General features: G+C 47.9%; 1 protein-coding gene across 14 annotated transcripts in view; it reads left to right on the forward strand.

The window, feature by feature from the left end:
• DBI (diazepam binding inhibitor, acyl-CoA binding protein) overlaps positions 1 to 14,929 on the forward strand; it is a 343,175-nt gene that overhangs the window by 113,559 nt on the left and 214,687 nt on the right. The window contains exon 1 of one of the 14 annotated variants that reach the window (XM_050752765.1): positions 4,924 to 4,933. The exons of 12 other annotated variants lie outside the window; for them this stretch is intronic. The gene's annotated coding sequence lies outside the window, so the exon portion shown is untranslated. Of the gene's footprint in view, positions 1 to 4,923; positions 4,934 to 11,520; positions 11,532 to 14,929 lie in introns of those variants that run through there. One more of the 14 variants, XM_050752759.1, reaches the window with a different exon arrangement.

Raw genomic sequence — 14,929 nt, forward strand, 5'->3', positions numbered from 1 at the left:
CTGGGAAGTTCCCACCCACTTTGTTGCTGGATAAACTGAGACCCAGAACGGTACACATGAACAGATTTTACAGTGTTTGGAATGAAGGTTGATCTTCTGGTCTCTGAGGTGCAATCCGTGAATTCTGTCTGCATTTGTTTAGGCCATGCGTTCATGCTAAAACATATCTGAGCGTACCACATGTGAGTCAAGCTGTCATAGCTGAATTCTCCATAAATTTCCCTTCCTTTACTTCCAGCTACTGTGGCACTGAAATCACTCGAGTGTTCACAATCTGTGAGTAAAGCCCTTACGTACTATACGTTGATCCGACCTTTGTCACATTGGCACGTGAGGAGGGCTGACAAGCCTGCATCTCCAACACATTGGGAACCAGCTCCTTGTGTATACAGCTCCTCTTATATCCCAGAACAGCGTCATGCCTCCAAGGGCACTCCACATGCATCCCCTCCACAAGCGTTTATAAAGTGTCTCCTCTACAATTGGACAGGAAATAAAATGCTAAATGTAGATGCAAACTCCCTGCCCTCCAGGAACTTACTCTCTAGTGGGGAAGATGGACATTAAGCAAATGAAGAAACAGCAGTGCGGGAGTAAGAGCTGTAAAGAAAACTGAAGCTAGGGAAGGGGATGGAGCGATAGAATGTGCTATGAGACATGAGAAGGTGAGGGCAGGCCTTTTTGAGGGGATGCCATGTCAGTGGAGACCTGAGTAAAGTGAGCAGGGAAAGCAGGGAGCGGTGGCAATACTGGGGGAAAGCGTATTCCAGAGAGAGCAGCAGCAAGAGCAGGCCCTGAGCAGGAGAGCACTTGCTTAGCTGTGAAATGTCAGGGCGGCCAGTGGCCCCAGAAGAGTGAAGAGAAGAGACTATAGTGGTGGGTAGTGCTGGACAGCAGAGATAATGCCTTGAATGAATGAATGAATGAATGAATGAATGAGTCAGCCTCAGGACAATAGAATTGAACTCAGGCCTTGCCAGCTACATGATCTTGAGCAAGTCACCCTAACCTTCTGTCTCCCATTCCTCATGTATAAAATAGGAATCATCATAGGTACTCAACTCACTGAAACGAGAATTATGCCCCAAAGAGTCTAGACTAGAAATCAAGACTTGATCTGGAGTAACCAGTCTGCCATTTTCTGGCTTGAGCAGGTCACATCACCTCTCTGAGCCTCTGTTTTCTCATCTATAAAATGGGAATTACGGGGCCCACCCTGCCAATCTCAGAGGGCTGTAGTCTGGATAAAATCACATGGCCCCTGTGGGAAAGGCTTGTAACCTGCATATGTCATACATATAGAGGGGCTTGTTGAATACCTATGGGTGAGTGAGGCCTGAAATTCCCACCCACCGGGCCCAGGTAGGAGGCTCCCATTCCCCTGTCAGTTCTTTCTGGGGCAGCTCCTCCTCTCCAGTTCCTCCCCTCAGTGTTTGTTGGTTCCTATTTGTTTCTTGGCCCCTGTGTCCTGCCGCACTCACAGAGAATCCCACTTGCCCTGTAGGAAATGCGGTGCTCATTCCTTAGTGGGGAAGGGAACCATCCTGCCCTTCCCCACGGATGCTCCATACCATGTCCTGAAGATCTTTCAGCAAGGACACCCAGCCCCACCCCTCCCCTGCTTCCAACCCTTCAGTGGTTCCCCATCCCTTCAAATGAACATCTCAGCTCTCTCACAGGTCACACAAAGCCATAGGGCCCCCACTGGACTTTCCCGTCTCCCACTTGGTAGTCTTTGGCTGAAAAAAAATAAAATAAAATGTAACTTCTCTGCAAAAAAAAATTGTAACTTCTCTGCATGGTACCCAGTCTCATGCCTCCACAACTTTGTATATACCATTTCTTTTGCCTGAAATGCCCTGTCCTGTACCCGTAACTGCTACTCAATTACCCATAGGACTCCTATTTATCCTGCAAAACCCAGTATAGATTTCATTTTTGAGGACAAGCCGTCCTGGGTTGTATGTTCTCTCCTTCACAATAATGTAGGCCCTTCCTTCTGCTGTGCTCCCCTAGATCTTGTTCGTGCATGTTCCTTTGCCTTCACACCATGATGCCCCTAGATGCAACTGTCCCTCCAGCAGACCATGCGTGAGCTCCTTAAAGGCAGCATCTAAATCATCTCTGCTTCCCCAGAACTTACAACAGGACCTGGCACACTGGAGATGGCCATGAAAGTTTTATTAAGAGGAAATAAAAGACATACTGGAGGAGACAGCCTCTAGAGACAGCCCCCAAACTCAAAGTGATTTACAGTCATCTCCCTAAACTGGACAGGGGTATGTGTGATGTCTTCTCCCAACCTGCTGTATGTGGCAGCTTTGAAGTGAGAGGACTTCCAGTTGCCTACATTTTGAACTTAGTGAATATTACAAATGACCACATTAGTGAGACAGGCGTTTTGGAGACACTTTTGTTGACCCACCTAAGAAAGGCTCTAAATGTATGCCCCAAAAATGGAGACTAGCGATTTTGCAGCCTCACAAATGGCCCACATTGGGTAGGAAGCTAAATTCGATTTGCATGTCAAAGGAGCGTTATCTGGTACCTGATGTAAGACTAATTTTATTATTAAATTATCGACACTGATTTACTGAGAAATACGGTACTGCCGGGAGCTATTTTTAACCTCCCGCCTCAGCCCCACTCAGCAAACAAATCATCCTTTGAAGGACACTGCATTTGCAAAAGTGAATTAGGTGAATAAATATCCATCTATTCATGAAGTTTCTTTATTGAGAAATAAATAAATAACAGCCCCTGAATGCCTTCATTGTCCACCTGGCAGGTTTCCATGAGGTTGACGGTGGGCATGGCGGAAAGGGCCGCTGTTTGAAGTGCCAGTCCAAGAGTGGGTGGAGAGGCACCGGCTGGGGTTCCCACCTGGGAACTGTGTGAGGCCCCGGGGCCTGGAACAGGGCGGGGGGATTGGTAATGTCTTGCCCACCCCAGGCACGAGGGCAATGGATAGGTCTGGTCCAGCTCAGCGCCGAGCATCCCACGCTCAGCCAGAGGACAGGAGCTCCTCTGGAACCAGGGTGTCTTCGTTCTCCCACTTACTATTGCTGGGACCTTTAGCGAGTTACTTAACCTTTTTGTGTCTCAGTTTTCTCATATACAAAACGGGGATAATTCCTATCATTTTGCCGTGGTTGGAAGGATTAAACGTGATACACAACACATATAAAGCACCTGGAAGAGTTCCTGCCACATAGCAAGAATCCAGTACCTGTTTCTTATTGTTATAGTCTGCATCATTATTGGGATAGGGAGAAAGGTAAGAATAGAACTGTCTTTCGGGGGAGTCATATAATATTTTGGAGGAGCATGGGCCTTAGAGTCAGACCCAAGTTGCATTCCAGCTCCACCTGGCAGAGCTGTGTGTCTCTGGGCAAACTACTCAACCTTTCTGTTCTTCAGATTCCAAATCAATGAGACAAGCATAATCACACCTACCACTGCAGGAAAAAAATGAGATCATGAGTGTAAGCTCTGGAACATGGTGCCCGGCACTGAGTAAATGCTCAATAAACAAGGGATGTTTAGTAACGGGAGAGTTACTCTTATCAAGATTAATACAGTCAGTTATTCCATACCTTGAACACATTCTTAGTGCTCCCTACACCCTCTTTCTTCCCTTCTCTCTCAAAACCCGGTGCTCATCTGTGATAAAATGAGAAGACCCACACCTCAATAAAGTGGTTTTAAAAAATCAGGAAAAGAAAAAGCATCCTCTCTGAAGGATCCTGACTGATGCCATTCTTATTTAAACATTGATATTCCCTGAAGTAACCCAGGAATGGAAAACTAAATGCTCCTGTTCTCACTTGTAAGTGGGAGCTAAGCTATGGGTGCGCAAAGGCGTACAGACATACGTATAATGGACATCGGAGACTCAGAAGAGGGGAGTGAGGGATGGGGAGAGGATAAAAATCTACATATTGGGTACAACGTATACTACTCGGGTGATGGGTGCATGAAAATCTCAGACTCCACCCTATACAATTCATCCGTACAACCAAAATCCACTTGTACCCCCAAAGCTACTGAAATTTTAAAAATATATTAAATATGGATACTTTTTTTGTCCTAGGTTACAATAATCTTGATATTTTAAATATTGCATTAAATTATTTATCTTAATTGGAGAGGTTTTTTTGCACCCTCTTAAATTTTGCCCCTTACCCTAGTCCAGGCTCCGCATAGAGGCTAGAAGGAATCTCCTCGTGGGAGGAAAAGAATCTCCATTTATCTGCGGAGGTGGATGGAGGGAGACAGTGGGCAGGAAGGCAACAAGGCCAGATCATGAAAGGCCGGTCCACTGGGTTTGGGACTTGGAGGTGATTGTGCCAGGAGACATGGAGGTTTACCAAGCAAGCAGTTGAGAGTGATGACTATGATTTGATGGCAATCGGACTTCCTTTGCCCCATCCCTCCCATAATAGGAACACAGGAGAGTTAATCAGGAAAACTCTAACTGAGCCCCTGGTCCCCTGCAGCTGCTGGCAAACCCTCATTAACCACTGGCTTCTCACACCGTGGAAACAATTACTTGTTGTTTGAGGATTTGGACCATGGGGTCCCTAACTTGGCAGCCCCATTAACCCAGGGATATGAAAGAAGGCAGCTGGCAGTGAGGACTAGTTAGCCAGCTCCACAAATACAAATCCCACAGGCAAGCTCCCACGGCTGGCCCTCCGGTCCTGGAGCTTAGCGTGGAAAGTACCCAGCCTCCTCACATGCACCAGGCTGGGCGGTGGCCTTGCTTGTTCATTTCCACAAGAAGCCCCCATCATGAGTTACTTAGCAGCAGAAACAGAGTAAGACACAGGCCCTCTGCTGTGATGCAAGTTTCTCCCTCTGCATCCAGACCTCCCAACGTGGGTGATGACTATAGTACAGATGCTGTGAACTGTCCCTCCAGAAATGGGGGTGCATAGGCAGGGTACCACCCAGAGGGTGGCCAGCCGAGCAGAGGGTGCAACCTGTGACCAGGGGCCAAGCAAGGGCTCAAACACTACACATGGCACACAGTGCCACAAACTCAAGGCATGAGGGCATGAGACATGTGCAGTCCCAGACTTGCCATCCTGCAGGATTTGCAGGAAGCACCTCGAGAGAGAAGCCAAATCCCTAGGCCCCTCATATTTGTAGGAAAGCTCTTGAGCTTGACTCAGGATTTCTGCCTCACCATTGGGGAGTTTCTTGTTCTCTGATGCCAGTCACCTGGGCCTGTCAGAGGCAGTCATGCTAGCTGCTGGGCTAGCTCAGTCACGGGGAGCCAGGCGAGAGTCCTATGCCTGCCTCTCTTAGAAAGTGGCTGTTAGGAGAAAGCGAAGAAGAGGTGGGCAGTGGCTTCTGGAAGCTCTGCCACTGGACTGGGAGACTTTCTGGATAGAGATCATCTCATTCCCAGCACCTACACAGGGCTGGCATACAGCTGTGCACTGACTGCATGGATGATGGATGGGTGGATGGATGGATGGATGGATGGATGGGTGGATGGATGGATGCATGGATGGATGGATGGATGGATGGATGGATGGATGGATGGATGGATGGATGGATGGATGGATGAGTGGATGCTCTAGCTAATATATCCAGGATGCTATGGGAGAGCTGGGATACAACCCTCGAAAGTGATCCACTCTAACTGCCTGACAGAGGGTTGGGAATCTATCTGCTTGCTCTGTTCCCCCATCATGCTTACCACATTCAGACCCCTCACTTTGAACTATCAGAAGCCCTGAAAAGCAGAGAAGACTGACTGGGAGGCTTTTCTCAGTAGAGTTGTTAACCAGCCGCGAGACCCTGGACCAGTCACATCATTTGTCTTAGCCTCAGTCTCCTCTACTGAGTGGAGATGGGGATGTTATAATTGTATGTCCAGCAACCACGGTCCTTGCAGAAATCCACTGTGAAGGCGTGCAAGAGCTATCTGTAATTCCACATGCTGGTGAATGTGGGGGCTGACGTGTCACTACAAATGAGGGAGAGAGTGGCTGCCGATGCCCTTTAGAAAGAATCGAGTGTATTACAATGTTAAGTTGTTGCTGTTGTATGTGTAGTGTAGGTATCTGCATCCGCGATTCTGGAACACCATTATTTGGGGTCTTTTAGGCAACTCAGGATGTTCCACTTCCAGCTCCTGCCCTGAGATGTTTCTTCTCCCCAATCTCTCCCTCCCCCATCATTCAGCCCTCAGCCCTGGACACCTCCCACCCCCATCTGACTCCACCCCAAATACAAACTCCAAACACACTTCAAAGAGAGTCAGCAATGAAGTTTCTTGTGTGTTGGAGGCAGGGAGTTGGGAAAAGGGGAACCAATCAATGGTATAAAGCTCTTCTATCTTTCTAGTGAGAGGCAAGAAGGGCCCAAACACTCCCAAGAGTGTTCTGAGCCAGATATACAACCATTGCAATTGACACTGCTGTGTCCCCATAGGTACAGCATACCACACACACACACACACACCATCCCACACGCAAACATCCCTCCCACAACACATCCATCCTGTCACACACATAAGTCACAACATCTCCCTCCATGTATGTGCATGCCATATGCACACCAATGCACACAGCCCAACACACGTGTAGAGAGAAAGGCTCCAGGAAACCCTTCCCCGAGGCAAGCTCACCTCCAGGCCTGTGGCTGTGTGGTTCCCTCCCTGTGAGACAGGCATCAAACCGCCTCCTGGTCCCCTCCAAAGAGCTGGAGCATCTGCACCGTTTCATTTCTCCTCTCCTGGCTTCACCCTGGGCTCAGTGGCTTTCTGGAGTGCTGTCTGCTCCTTGTTCTGGGTGGCATATCCCCTGCCCTGGGCCCTGGTCTGGCTCCTGTCCTTCACAGAGTTCATGTGGGACTGGGCCTCATCTCAGGATATTTTGTACCCCAGGGCCTGTCAGAGCATTCAGTGTAGATGTAGGCACTCAACAATTGTTTGGAGAATGAATATGAAACCAAGGGATTTCCAAAGTGTGTGAATCTTGTCTGCTTAGCCTCATTGCAAGCTCCCTAAGGAGCTTAATGACCATACTTACATGACAAACACCTCAACTGATGGGTCACCACCTCCTGGAAGCCCTCCTGACCACCCCAGCCCTTCTCAGGACCTCTCATTCCCACATAGAGGTTCCCTGTGCCCAGATCAGCCATCGGGTCAGCCCCTCCCCATGTATCCATAGAGTGGATCAAGACACACTACAGCACCTCTGTTGTGCAAAAAGTAAGGGCTTTGTGGCCACACAAACCTGGGCTGCAACTCAGGCTCCACCACTTCTTAGCTGTGGAGCTGAAGCACAAGTGAGTGAACTTCTCGAGTCTCGGTGCCCTGGGCTGTGAGATGGGAAGAATAACATCCATTTTGCAGGACTTCGAGGAGTTTTAAATGAGGGCATGCGAGTCACAGGCACCTCCCAGTGGATACCTGACGAACAGGAGGGAGTACTATTGCTGTTTTCATTGATAATTACTATTCTTGTTACCAACCAGACTACAAGAGAGTGACAACCATGCCTCCCACCACAATGCTGGGCACACAGTGGACACCCGGTAATTGGGTTTTAAGTGAAGCATGTGGCAAAGCCGGCTTTCACAATCTGCAGGCTACCAGACGGCTCCCACTGGATTCCATGCCCTTGAGCAGCATCTGGATTTCCCAGGTATGCATCATGGAGCTGGGAAAGAAAACAGAAACCAGTCTTCCAAAGGCTTGTAAGCTCCATATTGATCCCGTGGAGGCAGGGCAGGTCTTGAAAGAGGCCGCAGCCTGGACTGCATGCTCTCAATGTACCCTCCTGAATGGGCTCTGCTGAGCACACCCCCCTACCCAACCCTGACCCGAGAGCTTTAGCGGGATTAGCGGGCATTCTTGCTATGCATAGCAAGAGGCCCTGAACCACTGGGCTGTGTGTGCCAATTTGAAATCAGGCTGTGATGGAGCTGGGCCGTCAATGGGAGTTTGCATATTCATGTGGCAGAGCCCTGAGACTTAAGTCACAGCTCCAGGTCCAATTACGCAGGGGCTTATTAGCTTGAGATTTAACAAGGGAGCCCCACCAGGATCTGCACAGTCATCAGGCTTAAGTTGCACATGCATTCCCAACATGTATTGGGACCTGCGAGAGCCTGTGCTGAAGTAGGTAGGTGAGAGACCAAGGCACGAACAGTGGGAAGGGCACTGGGCTGAATTCTGGCTTTGACATATATAACCACCATTGAAAACGGCCTCTCACTTCCTCATCTGTGAAATGGGTACAATGATCGCTTATCTTCACCTCACAGGGTTACTGAAAGGACTGTAGACATGTTCGGAAAATGCCCTTGGTGTCTCCTAACACACAGGCATGCTCATAAATGCCAGCTACTGACACTAAAATCCTGCCCTTTCTCATTCTAAGAAGTCTCAGTTTGATGATTTCTGAAATGTATCGACTTGGGAGAAAATGAAGAGATCCCTAATCATTATCTCATTGTCACCACCACCTACTAACCCCAGGTCTCAAGCACTTACTCTGTATCTCATACTGTTATGACATCTCATTAATCCTCCCAATTACCCATGTGGTAGGAGGACTGGTCCCATATTATAGATGGGAAAAGAGAAGCTCAGCGAGTTAAATAGTCTGTTAAATGGTTTGCAGAGCTAGTTCATGGTAAAGGTGGATTTGAACCCACCAAGTTCAAAGACCATAGTTGAGTTCCTCAAAACATCAGTAGCTTAGACAAGTAGCCAGGTGGTATAGTTGGCAAAGTGACTCTTTCAAAATAAATGTTTAAATGCTGATGACAACTAACTTTTATGGAACACTTCCCAGTAACGTCGCTGACATCCATTAGCTCGTTCACTCTTCACATTAGTCTTGTAGAATAGGTAGCATTTTACAGAAAAGGAAACCTGTACCAGGTGGCTCATGCCTGTAATCCCAACAACTTAGGAGACCAAGGTGGGAGGATTGCTTAAGGCCAGGAGTTCGAGGCCAACTTAGACAACATAGCAAGAATTCATCTCTACAAAAAGAAGAAGAGGAAACCATGGCTCAGAGAGGTTCTATGACAAGCCTCAGATAACCAGCAGGCTGTTAGGGAAGACAGAGAATTGGATTACTAAAAGCAGGACCTTTGACGTCAGACAGACCTGGGCTTCAATCTTCAGGCTCTCCTTTGCTGTGTGATCTTCAGCAAATCACTTGCCCTCCCTGTGCCTCAGTTTTGATCCTCTCACAGGGTGACTGAGAGAACTGTTGAGATATTTAACTTGCTGCATCTCACTTTTCTCCATTGTTGAGATTAAGCAAGACAACACAGATAAAGGACTCAGTTCAAAAATGTTTAAAGGGTTACAATCACTTTTCGTCTCCTCTCTTTACTCTGCATTGTGACCCGGTTGCTTTTAAAGGGCTGGGCTATTTTGGTGCACTCCGCTCCTGCCCACTGTTCAGTCTGGTTGCAGAGCACACATCAGATGACCAGTGTGGCCTGGCATCCTGGTGTCTGCGTCAGTCTCTTCAGCTGGCCTGGAGTTACCAGGCATCAGAGCAGAACATCCGGCCCTTCCCTGTCTCCTTCCCCCACTGTCAGGCACAGTGCAGCAGGGAAGAGGTATCAGAGCCCTGCCCTGGACACAGGAACTGGAGGTAAAGAGAGGAAAGAAGAGGGAAACAGAGCCATTCTGCAAAACTCAAGCATGGGGACCTGGGGACACAGCTGAGGAGCCAAGTGGGAGCTGAGTTCCTGGGCAAGCAGATACCACCACCAAGAAGCACAGCTCTGCCAATCAGTCGCCCAAGAGCCAAATCAAGGGTGGCACTCTTCCTAGGAAATCCTGAGGACAGTCAGGGTGCCTGCCTCCAGTTGCCTCCACCCTCCCTCGGATATAATTGCATCTTTAACAAGGCTTCAGCATAGGCAGCAGCCAGGTGTGTGGAGTGGGGTGGGGGGGTAGATACCTCATTCTGTAAGCATATTGGGCTCCTCCCTAACTGCAGCCACCCCACACACACCACACACATACAACCCCCAGGAGTGCCCTTCCTTCTCCCTGTGCCAACAGAGGCAACACTGGACTGGCTGGAGTCTATCTTTCTTTAATTCACTCAATTCTAGAAGAGGGGTTACTGAGTGTAGGAAATACACAAGGTAGAAATCAAGGGCAGAATCATCTGTAAAATGGATAAAGACTTTGTTTATACTGATTTGGAAATAAAGTAGGACTTTCCCACATGAGGGCAGAATCCGTAAGTGAAAGAGGAAGCTATCAGCAGAGACTCTTCTTCCTCTGGACCAGGGAATGCTGGAAGCAGCTTATAGGCCCAGTGGTGGAAGATTTGTTTCACCAATTAAAGGTCATCATCAACAGTACAATGAATGCACCTCGGTCAAAACAAACAGGGGCTCTGCACGCACCGCTGAGTTGTCCAAGAGTGAGCACGAAGGGGGAACCAGGTGTGGAGCAGTGCTTCGAGTTTTATACTCTGCGTGTTCAGAGCCACACACAGGGGCATTCTAAAAGTCTGAAAGAATACAAATCAAGCTGTTAACCAATTATCTCTGGGGAAGGAGATTGCAGTAAGGGAGAGGGAATTTTTGCTTTCTGTTTTATATTTCTCTATGTTGTTTGCATTTTTTGCTAGTGCATACTATGTCAACAATTTTTCAAAAGATGTTTTTCATTTGAAGAAAATGAAAGAATCCTCACAGCAAAAGCACCAATCAAGGGACCCACTGGAAATGAGGCTACTGCCCAAGCAGCTCCAGAATACAGAGGGTCATCCCCAAGGCCCCAAGGAGGAGCCTAAAGCAGCCCAGAGGCTGCAGTATGGCAGTGGTCATAAGCTTGTGTCAATTAGAAGGTTTTGGTAATTCCTAAAGGTGTAACCAGGGACCCAAAGGTGGTCATAAATGCACATTTGCACATATCTGTCCCCTTTCACCCAAACCTTAAATACTCGGGGTTGGGGGTGAGAGTAGGGGATAGATGGAGACTCATTGGTCAAAAAGCAGTGATTCAGCTTGCCAGGACAACCTCCTATGATCCCACTGTGAAGCAAAAATATTTTCAAGATTTACCTTCTCAGGATCCCCCAGGATGCCTCCATCCCTCTATCCATCCATTCTGAAACTATTTATTGAGCACCTACTATGTGCCAGGCACCATTTGAAGTGCTGGGGGCAGGGAATATTCCCTGGTGGCCCACATGGACACCAGGTAGCGCCCTTGTGAAGCCTACAGTCCATGGGGAAGACAGACCACCTGACACAGGATTACAACAGTGTCATAACTGCCATGCAGAGAAGCTCTCAGTAGGGTTCTCTCGCACCCAGGGTGGGGAGAAGAGAAGCCATGGAGCACCAGAGTTGTGGAGGAACTGCTGGAAATCATGTGCCAGCTGAGCCCTGAAGGAGTGAGAGCTAACCTGGAGAAGAGGGTTCCAAGTAGAGGAAAGAGCATGACTGGCACACGGAACAGTAAGAAATGGAGAGCAAGAAGCCAGGAACCAATGGATTGCAAAGTTAGGAAAGGGGGGCACTTCCTTTCAAGGCCTCCAGAAAAACCCTTGAGCAGTGGCTTCACCCACAGAGTGCTTGATGGGGAATCTTCTTTCTAGAAATGCACCCTCATTGTCGTTTGTCTTTTTAAGGTCTCGCCTCCCTGCTCCACCCATATTCCCTAAAGGGCTTGGGCTCTGGGGTCACACAGACCTTGGCACCAGTCCTGGCCCTTACTTTGGAATAGTCACTTCACATCTCTGAGTCTCAGTTTCCTCATCTGTAAAATGGGGCTAATAGTCATACCTATTTCATAAGGTGTTGGGAGGACACAATGTGCCCTAGCACCAATTCCTAACGCATGGTGAGGTCTTTAAAAATCAAAACTCATCTTTTTATACTTTGCCAGCAGAGGTAATTGTTGAGCAGAGGACAGGCCCATGTGGCTCATCACACTATTCCATGTACTGGTGTGTATTTTTGAAATTAGTATGATAAAATGCTTTAAACTAGTTCTCATATTATGTGCTTCAATTGCTGCTATGATCCATGCTCCTTCATGGAGGGGAATTAGAATATAGCAATAACAAGAGACCAAAACATTCCCCCAAAATTCCTCTTTTCCATCTGCCGAGTTTGTCCTCCCTGATATTCAGAGGGGCTCCAGAGGGACCCCACCCTGCTGGGCCCATCCTGATACTGAATTGGCACCAATGCCAACATCAGTCTCCAAAATCAGGTGTAAGAAGAAAACCTGGGAACTTTAGCTTTATTTATTTTCAGTCTAAAAAAGGAGAGAGGAATCATGCATTATAAATTCTTAAAACGTAAACTGAAACTGTGCACTCCAAGCATTAAAGTACTCAGGCTCACCTGTGACTCAGAAAAGAACATCTCTGCAGGCCTAAGATTCTGGGAAATGCCAAGCTGAAGGGAAACAGCCCTTGAATTAACCCTAGTCTGTTTTTGCTCCAATGAAAGGAAACTGGTTTCCAAACTTGGTTAACCAGTTGGAACATAGATACTGACTTGAATGTGCAGGTCCTTTGATGAACGTAAATACAAACAGATGGAAGAATGTAAAAGTATAGATTGACAATGGTATACATAAATGATTCATAAGTTAACTAAATATATTGGTTGTGAGTGCTCAAAAACTGTTTAACCAGTAGAACTGCATGATCAGAGAAGTCTGGAGCAATGAGTCTGTGGCAGTGGCCCCTCTGGTGGCATCATAGCCTGATGCAGAGGGGGACTTGGATGTTTTGTCTGGGATGCCCAAAACAGCCATCTGCTCACACAGATAGGAGAGAAAGGTAGCAGAAGGAATAACTTCTATCAGGATTTCCAGGGCCAGGTGTGTATCTCATGCACTTAGGCAGTCCTGAAAATGATAGTAGCAGAGATGCCGGCTTTGGGAATGGGGAAGTGCTCTCCTACCAATCAGAGGTAGCCAATACTCGCTTCACTAAACTACACCTGCGGGATGGCCCCTTCCCCAGTGCCACCCAGAGGGGACAAGGGAGAGTTGTTCTAGGAGAAAGTGGTCAGCAGACCCTGAGGAGAGGGACTGGAGAGGAGAGGAGCTGCTGGTCAAGACAGACAGGTCCGAATGGAGCATTTGGAGTTGGTGACCTAAGACTCCAATGGGCCATCAGCACTGGCCAGGCTTTTCAGACAAATTCCTCAGGAGAGGGAACCTCTGTCTGGGGTGCTCTCTTGGGGGGCTACCTGGGCCAAAGAAGAAGCTGGCTGCTCTCATCTGTCCCTCTGGAGGATGCTGCCATGTCCTACATCAGAGGAAGGGGTGGGAAGTGTGCCCCACCTATGTGCTCTACTCTCAAAGGCCTGAGAACGCTGGGAGGTGGACCTGCCCCTTCTGTGCAGGCAAACAGGGGCATAGTCTGTAGGTCTGAGTTCAAGTTGCAGCTCAGACTCTTATAAGCTTTGTGCACTTGGGCAAGTCATGGACCTCTCTAAGCCCCAATTTCTCTGCCTCTCAAATGGACAGAATAATATATCTCCAACTTCCAGGGTGATGCCAGTATGATAATCCCAACCCAAGAACATAATTAGAAAAGGAACTCAAAAGCAATTAGGAAATTAAACTGATATATTATGATTATAATTGATAGTAAGTCCCTACTCTACTGGAGACAAGGGTAAGTGTCTAGTGCAAAAGGTTTCATGCACCCCAAGACTGACGGCACCATGACGGTGACAATGGTGGGAGGCCTGCCTCCCCAGTCCACCCTGCCCCCTTCCGGTAGAGTCCTCTGGACAGATGATGGTGTCATGGACCTCGGTGGGCCATGAGGGGCCTGCCTGTGACCTGGAAAGTGTGCATATGCAGAGAGACTGTTTCTGAGCTTGCTAGCTCCTGCCACGCTGTACCTCCCATCCACCACCTTATCAATCCATCATCCTCTTAGCAACTGACACCTCTGGCAGCACCTCCGGCAGCCCGGGCATTAGAATTGCAAGAAGCCCCGGCTACACCAGGGAATACAGATGGAGGAATCTCAGATTCAAATTTGTCTAAGTATTGTGAACAGTCAGACCCAGGCAAGGCATCTCCACTGCCCTTCTGCCAAAGGGGAGTGGTAGAGGTTTTGTTAGAAGTACAAATTGCTTCTTAATGCAGAGGATAAAGCTGGGTTCGGGCACCTCCTTAGAAATTCCTCCCGCTCCCAGGAAAGCCACCACTGCATGTCAATTTTAATTTTTGAAATTTAAACCAAGGGCTTTGTGTCTAAGCTCCATCTCATCGGAGGAAGGGGAGGAATAAGTCAAAAAGGATTAGGTGCCCGCTGGGGATTGCAGATCCATAGCAATTAGACTTCATTTGGGTCTCAGACATTTGGTTTTAATCGCATTTCTGGATGATACAATCAACAAAGCATCAGAAATTGATACCTATGCAACTGTAGATGGGCCTGACTCTGCCCTCCCCAGTTCCTGGGCTCAGCTGGGTTAGGGATCCACAATCAGCAGGAGTGGGGTGGGGTGGGGAATTGGGGTTGGGATTACTAGGTCTGGAACTGGGGGAAGGGATGGCAGTATGTACATGTATGTTTCCTCCCATTCTCTTTGAGTACTTTATCCCTGGACTCAAAGCAGACATAATCATTGCTCATATTCAAAAGAATGACAATAAAACATTACTCAAGTAAAAGCAAAAAGGAATAGCGACAGCAACAGGACTCAAGGCAGGGGGTATAATTGTCTTTTAAATGGGAATCACAGCTTTCAGCATTCTCCAGGAACTAAAGTTGAGCACAAAGCAATTTGGGGCCAGAAATGCAGCATGAACATTGTCACACACCACATTGACATGGACGTATGAATACAAGTGTGTGTACATGTATAATGTGGATTACGTGAGGACAATCACAACATTATATCCACATAGGAGATACACACACACATGCACACA

This window comes from Macaca thibetana, chromosome 12 (genome assembly GCF_024542745.1).
Source record: "Macaca thibetana thibetana isolate TM-01 chromosome 12, ASM2454274v1, whole genome shotgun sequence".
Lineage (NCBI taxonomy): Eukaryota > Metazoa > Chordata > Mammalia > Primates > Cercopithecidae > Macaca > Macaca thibetana.